This window comes from Bison bison, unplaced genomic scaffold (genome assembly GCF_000754665.1).
Source record: "Bison bison bison isolate TAMUID 2011002044 unplaced genomic scaffold, Bison_UMD1.0 scf7180017864042, whole genome shotgun sequence".
NCBI classification, from domain to species: domain Eukaryota; kingdom Metazoa; phylum Chordata; class Mammalia; order Artiodactyla; family Bovidae; genus Bison; species Bison bison.
In genome coordinates, this window is record NW_011494614.1 from 1,745,117 (window position 1) to 1,751,895 (window position 6,779).

General features: G+C 38.8%; 1 pseudogene; it reads left to right on the plus strand.

The window, feature by feature from the left end:
* Positions 1 to 6,779, plus strand: part of LOC104985312 — a 10,304-nt pseudogene that overhangs the window by 2,726 nt on the left and 799 nt on the right.

Sequence of the window (6,779 nt, forward strand, 5' to 3'; positions counted from 1 at the left end):
TCTTTGGAAGGAATGATGCTAAAGCTGAAACTCCAGTACTTTGGCCACCTCAAGTGAAGAGTTGACTCATTGGAAAAGACTCTGATACTGGGAGGGATTGGGGGCAGGAGGAGAAGGGGATGACAGAGGATGAGATGGCTGGATGGCATCACTGACTCGATGCACGTGAGTCTGAGTGAACTCCGGGAGTTGGTGATAGAGAGGCCTGGCGTGCTGCAATTCATGGGGTTGCATAGAGTAGGACAGGACTGAGTGACTGAACTGAACTGAACTGAACTAATGTTTCAAAACAACCACGGATGCTACTCTAGTTGGGTGGGTGGTCCAGTTTTATTTGGTTGGTAATCACATTCTTAGGATGGCTAACATTGTCACAGTTTTACAGATAAGGTAGCTACAGAATGGTTCAGTAACTTGTTCCAAGCCCTACTATTAGCAAGTGGTAGAACTTGTGGCCAAATCTAGGCCTGTCAGCAGGAGCCACAGGCTTAACCCTCACATCACTGGTGAGCAATCCCATTCTACCAACAGTGAAGGTGGCTTAAAGATGCTGTTTCTTGTGTGTATTTAGTTTCTATCCTTCATGTCAATGTCACTTCCAAACCCTCAGTGCTCTTTCAAGTCTCTCAGCTCCTCCTCTCTCAATTATCAAGGATGTCTGTCCAAATTCAGAATGTTCTGCCCTCCCTCTCTTTGAGTACCTATGTGTCCTTAAAATTATTAACACTGTTTTCATCTTTAATTTCACTTCTTTCTAGTTACGTCCTACAAAATGCACTCTAATCTTTTGGTGAAGTTTAATCTCTATTTTTTTCTGGGATCATATTTCCTCATATTGTTTTGCCTTTAATCCATATTTCTCTTTCTTCTGTCTAGAAATGTGTCCTCTCCATTGACACCTAAGCATGTTTCAACCTCTTCTACCTTGATCTTCCTTGCTTCGGAATCTCTCTCTCTCTTTGTAGTCCTCTATCACTCTCTTTATATTTCTCAGGCTCACTTTTATACACTGTGGAATCCATTTTCCCCTTTTCAATAATTCTTTACACTGTGTAATTTGAGAATGACCACTCCTATTTTTTTCCCTGAAACTCTCTAATTGTAAACACATTTCTATAACATTTCACACATGTAGGTGGTTTTCTATTGCTTTTTATTTACAGAGTACACTTTCAATTTTTTTTTTTTTTTCATTTCAGAAATAACAGCTTGGGACCTCCTAAAAAGACAGGGATCTTAGGGATTTTTTTGGTTTATGTTAGTAACTTTTATTAGTGTTACATTATCCACTCTTCTCCAAAGGGGCCTGAAAGTGAAAGTGAAAGCGAAAGCGTTCAGTCATGTCTGACTCTGTGATTCCATGGACTGTAGCCTACCAGGCTCCACTGTCCATGGGATTTTCCAGGCAAGAATACTGAGTGGGTGGCCATTTCTTCTCCAGGAGATCTTCCCGACCCAGGGATTGAACCTGGATCTCCTGCATTATAGGCAGATGCTTTACTGTCTGAGCCACCAGGGAATGACAAAGGTGCCTGCTGCTGCTGCTGCTGCTAAGTTGCTTCAGTCATGTCTGACTCTGTGCAACCCCATAGATGACAGCCCACCAGGCTTCGCTGTCCCTGGGATTCTCCAGGCAAGAACACTGGAGTGGGTTGCCATTTCCTTCTCCAACAAAGGGGACTTTAACCTCTGTCATTAGACAGACCTCTGGGAGGCACCACAGGCTGAACATTTTTGGCAATACAGCTGTGATATTTTCTAGAAATGCCTAGGTGCTTAATTATCCATTACACATTTGGGATGCTGTGGGGTTTTTTTGTTTTTTTTTTTGAGTTGGTGATAAAAAATTTAATTTTATAAATATTCTTTTTAAAAAATGAACTGCAGTTGATTTCAGAGAAGGGCATGGCAACCCACTCCAGTATTCTTGCCTGGAGAATCCCATGGACAGAGGAGCCTGGTGGGCTACAGTCCATGGGGTCGCAAAGAGTCGGACACGGCTGAAGCGACTTAGCATGCACACATGCAATTGACTTATAATATTGTGTTAGTTTCAAGTATACAGCAGAGTGATTAGTTATGCACAGTTTTTCAGATTATTTTCCATTATAGGTTATTATAAGATGTTGGTTATATAGATATTCTTATGGAGGACCATCAGATGAAAATATTGGAACCATCTGGGAGTTTATAGTCATTCAAAATGAGAGAACATAAGTGCTCATGATTTTTGCCCAAATTTCCAACAATATGCAGCAAAGACTAGGAAATAACCAGTCCTTTATGACCTATTTAGACATTCTCTGTACTCCATCTTCAGGATGATTTTTTTCCCCATTTTTCCTATCAATTAAATAGTACAGAAATTTTCTTAGAGACTTCTAGCCCAATAGTGAATAGAGAATATAGTGGAATTTCTTGGTATATGAGAACTTAAGTAGATTGACTATAACATACAAGTGAAACCAGTGCTGTCCTACTCATCATTGCTGCCTTAGAGCAACCAGAACCTAGATGTTTTCAGAGACTTCTAATCTATAATAATTAGAATATTCTCCCTTTCACTTAATAATTTTAACCTAGTATACCATTTTATTATCTTAGATACTTTTAAATGGTAATATGTATTGTACTTATCTTAAGAATTCCATCAGTTATTTCTGATATTTGTGTTTTTTTAATCCTGAAGAGAATTTAAAGTAATAGTATATTTTTATATGTTCTTTAGTTTATACTATATTTAAAATATATTTCAGATATTTTAGATATAGATTGTTGTTGTTCAGTCTCCCAGTTCAGCATCTGACCCAGTTGCTACCCAGTTGGACTGCAGCATGCCAGGCCTTCTTGTCCTTTACTATCTTCTGGTGAGATAGATTACAGTATGACAAAATTGCAAGGGTTATCTGTCCAGAATGCAATGGTTAGTAGTTATATTATTAACTCACCAATTCAAATTTGTAGTAAGATTACCAGTATAAGTAGAAATAAAAAAATAGTAAGACAACCCAATAGAGCTTGCCCCAATAGTAGACGAATAAACTATAGAGAGATATAGATATAGTTGTTCACATTAACAGATGCTCTAATAATTTGCCTTAAAATAATTTTGACAGTTGTTACACAAGATCACTTACTGTACTTCAATATCAAATTTCAAAACTTTTCTTTTGAATTACGTTTGCAGGTCATATGTAAGCTCATACTCATGTATTCACCTTATGATATGTTTTCATAATAGAACATGCTATTTTATAGAATTTTTACCTAAATAAAATTTCTAACATAAGACATCTACAAATCATTCATTCTCAGATTTGCTGCTTTGAAAATCTAGTGTGCACTCTTCACATGGTTGTGAAAATATTTGCTACCAACTGCATTTGAGAATCTAATAAATGCTACAGAGAGATCATCTCCCCTATTGATCATCTCCCCTACTGAAAAATTTATATACAGTGTTCTGAGGATGAAGACATAATCTTTATCTCTCTCAAGTCCCCATTGAACAGGACATTTGAAAAAAAACTTTATCAAAGAATCTACATTTTATTTGAAAAACAAGTTAGTAGTAAGCCTAGGTATGATTGGCGAAATTAAAGGAAATTAAAGATTCAAAACAGGGTCAATTTTCTTCTCTGGACCTACTGATTGCATTGAGAGATACCTCAATATATGCAACTGAAGTTTAATCATATATGCTTTTCTTTCTTTCTTTTTTTTTTTTCCTTGTCTGAAGTTATAGATTAGGTCATCAATATCAATTTCCTGTTGCCCATGAAGATGTTTCTGTGGTCAAATTCTTTCTACAAGATAAAATTCTTGCAAAATATGGAGTGGATCCCACTTGAGTCTGCATTTCAGGTGATAGTGCTGGGGGTTTAATTGCAGCAACAATGGCTCAACTGGTATGTTTTATGTGTTATATGTTATACTTATTTATAACACATACTATAACTCTAACACAAAAGTGTCATTTTGTTAGAATGTTTTTAATGAATTTATATTTTAAACTGCTAAATGGAAAAACCAACAACAAAGAAACCTGTCCTTTTACATAACTTTACCTTTAGATAATGTGGCTCTAAAGCATTGAAGGAAAAAAAATATACTTGTAAATAAACCTCCTAATTTAATCACCAGTTTTGAGGGAAATAAAACATGTCTAGGAACCATTTTTAACGTGATAAACAGATTTGTTCTCCTTGCTGCTGCCGCTGCTTTGTCGCTTCAGTTGTGTCCAACTCTTTGTGACCCAAGGACCATCACCCTCCAGGCTCCTCTGTCCATGGGATTCTCTAGGCAAAAGTACCTGAGTGGGTTGCCATACCCTCCTCCAGGGGATCTTCCAGACCCAGGGATTGAACTCGGGTCTCTTGCATTGCAGGCAAATTCTTTATCACTGAGCCACCAGGGAAGCCTGTTGTTCTCTTTAAGTAAACTGTACAGTCTACCAAGCACTTGGGATTATTGTAGTTCATGTATTTCAGTGGAATGTGAGGAGATAACATTTGGGCCACATGTCATGCTTACATGGAAGAATCACTACAGTAATAAAAAAGAAAAATGGCCATTTTTACAGCGTTCAAACCCTTGCTGCTGTTCATTGTTCAGTTACCAAATCATTTCTGACCCTTCTTGACCCCATGGACTGCAGTACACCAGGCCTTCTTGTCCCTTATTATATCCCAGAGTTTGTCCAAGTTCATGTCCATTGTATCGATGATGCCATCCAACCATCTCATCCTCTGTCACCCTCTTCTTCTGCCTTCGGTCTTTACCAGCATCAGAGTTTTTCCCAATGTGTTGGCTATTTATATTAGGTGGCCAGAGTATTGAAGCGTCAGTATTTAAGGTTGATTTCCTTTGGGATTGACTGGTTTGATCTTCTTGCTGTCCAAGGGATGCTCAAGAGGCTTCTCCAGCATCCCAGTTGGAAAACATCAATTATTTGGGCTTCCCTGATAGCTCAGTTGGTAAAGAATCCACCTGCAATTCAGGAGACCCCAGTTTGATTCCAGGGTCAGGGAGATCCCCTGGAGAAGGGAAAGGCTACCCACTCCAGTATTCTGGCCTGGAGAATTCCATGGACTGGATAGTCCATGGGGTCTCAAAGAGTCAGGCACGACTGAGCGACTTTCACTTTCACTGCCTTCTCTATGAAAAAATCTTTGCTATGTGCAATTAAATAATAGCAGCCCACAATAACTAATATATTTGAAAAAGGAATTCAGTAGAATATCTTCTTACTTACAAAACTAATTTTTTTGAACAAAACTGACTTAATAAGAGGGATACCTATCTTTAAAACCAGTAGGATCTTCTAACTCCTCTTGTAGGATCACTTTTGCTACTAGCCTGAGAAGGTATTGGTTGAGTCTCTCTGTCTCATTTTTGTTTATGTGTGTGCAGTTGTTCTTCCACTCTGCTTATGAGATGAGCCAGCTGGTTTAGAAAATAATCTGTCTGAGGGCACTGGGGTGTGATCAAGGGCATAAGAGAGATTACGTTAGAGAAATTTGTCTTTCCTCATTTTCCGCTTTGGAACTGTGGCACCCATTATACCGTGAGTGTGCAGTTTCAGTTGGTTGGCTAACATGTCCCCTTGTGAGGTTCCACTGGGATTATTTTCAATTAATTCTCTCATTTGGTATGTCAGCTACTTTGATGAGGGGTTAACTTTAAGAAAGGCCCTCCAGATACTGAGATTTTCGTGTGGAGTGGCAGCTGGTATATTTATTTCTATAGATGTCATTAAGAAGGTTGATCTGTGTCTAGGCTCCTCAGAGGTTAATTGTAGGTTTTCTTCTGTACAGCATAGAAGTAAAAGAAAGGGGAAGGGAAATGTATGATGGCCCTTCTCACCCCATAGCTGAAATCTCAGGATCTCTTATCTCTACAAGAAAGAGAATCTCCAAATACATGCTGCATGAAGGTGAGTTGTATATTAGGAATATTTCCTTTAACTTGATAGAATTCCTTTTGAATTTAGATAATGTGAATTTGGATATTGATATCCTGTTGCTGTATTCATTTTTTTCTTCTCACTTAGGTCACTTTAGGTCAAAAATGATTTTCAATATAGGTAACTTTTCATCTTTCCTATGTTATGCTATGCTATGCTAAGTCGCTTCAGTCGTGTCCGACTCTGTGCGACCCCATAGACGGCAGCCAACCAAGCTCCGCCGTCCCTGGGATTCTCCAGGCAAGAATACTGGAGTGGGTTGCCATTTCCTTCTCCAATGCAGGAAAGAGAAAAGTGAAAGTGAAGTCGCTTAGTCGTGTCCGACTCTTAGCGACCCCATGGACTGCAGCCCACTAGGCTCCTCTGTCCATGGATCTTCCAGGCAAGAGTACTGGAGTGGGGTGCCATTGCCTTCTCCTCATCTTTCCTAGGAATCACATAATTATTTTTTTATTTGGTGGTTCCCTGGTGACTCAGTCGGTAAAGAGTCTGCCTGCAATGCGGGACACCTCGGTTCAATCCCTGGGTTGAGAAGATCTCCTGGAAAAGGAAATAACAACCCACTCCAATATTCTTGCCTGGAGAATTCCTTGGACAGAAGAGCCTGGTGGGCTACAGTCCTTGGGATCACAAAGAGTCAGATGCAACTGAGTGACTAACTGTAACTTACATATATGAATAGATGCATGCGTGTATATGTGTGCATCATTACTTTAGTGATGAAAGTGGGATGACACATTTTAATGCCCTATGAAGTATAAATATGATGAAAATAATTACTAGGAACTATATCATTTTTATAATTATTTACATC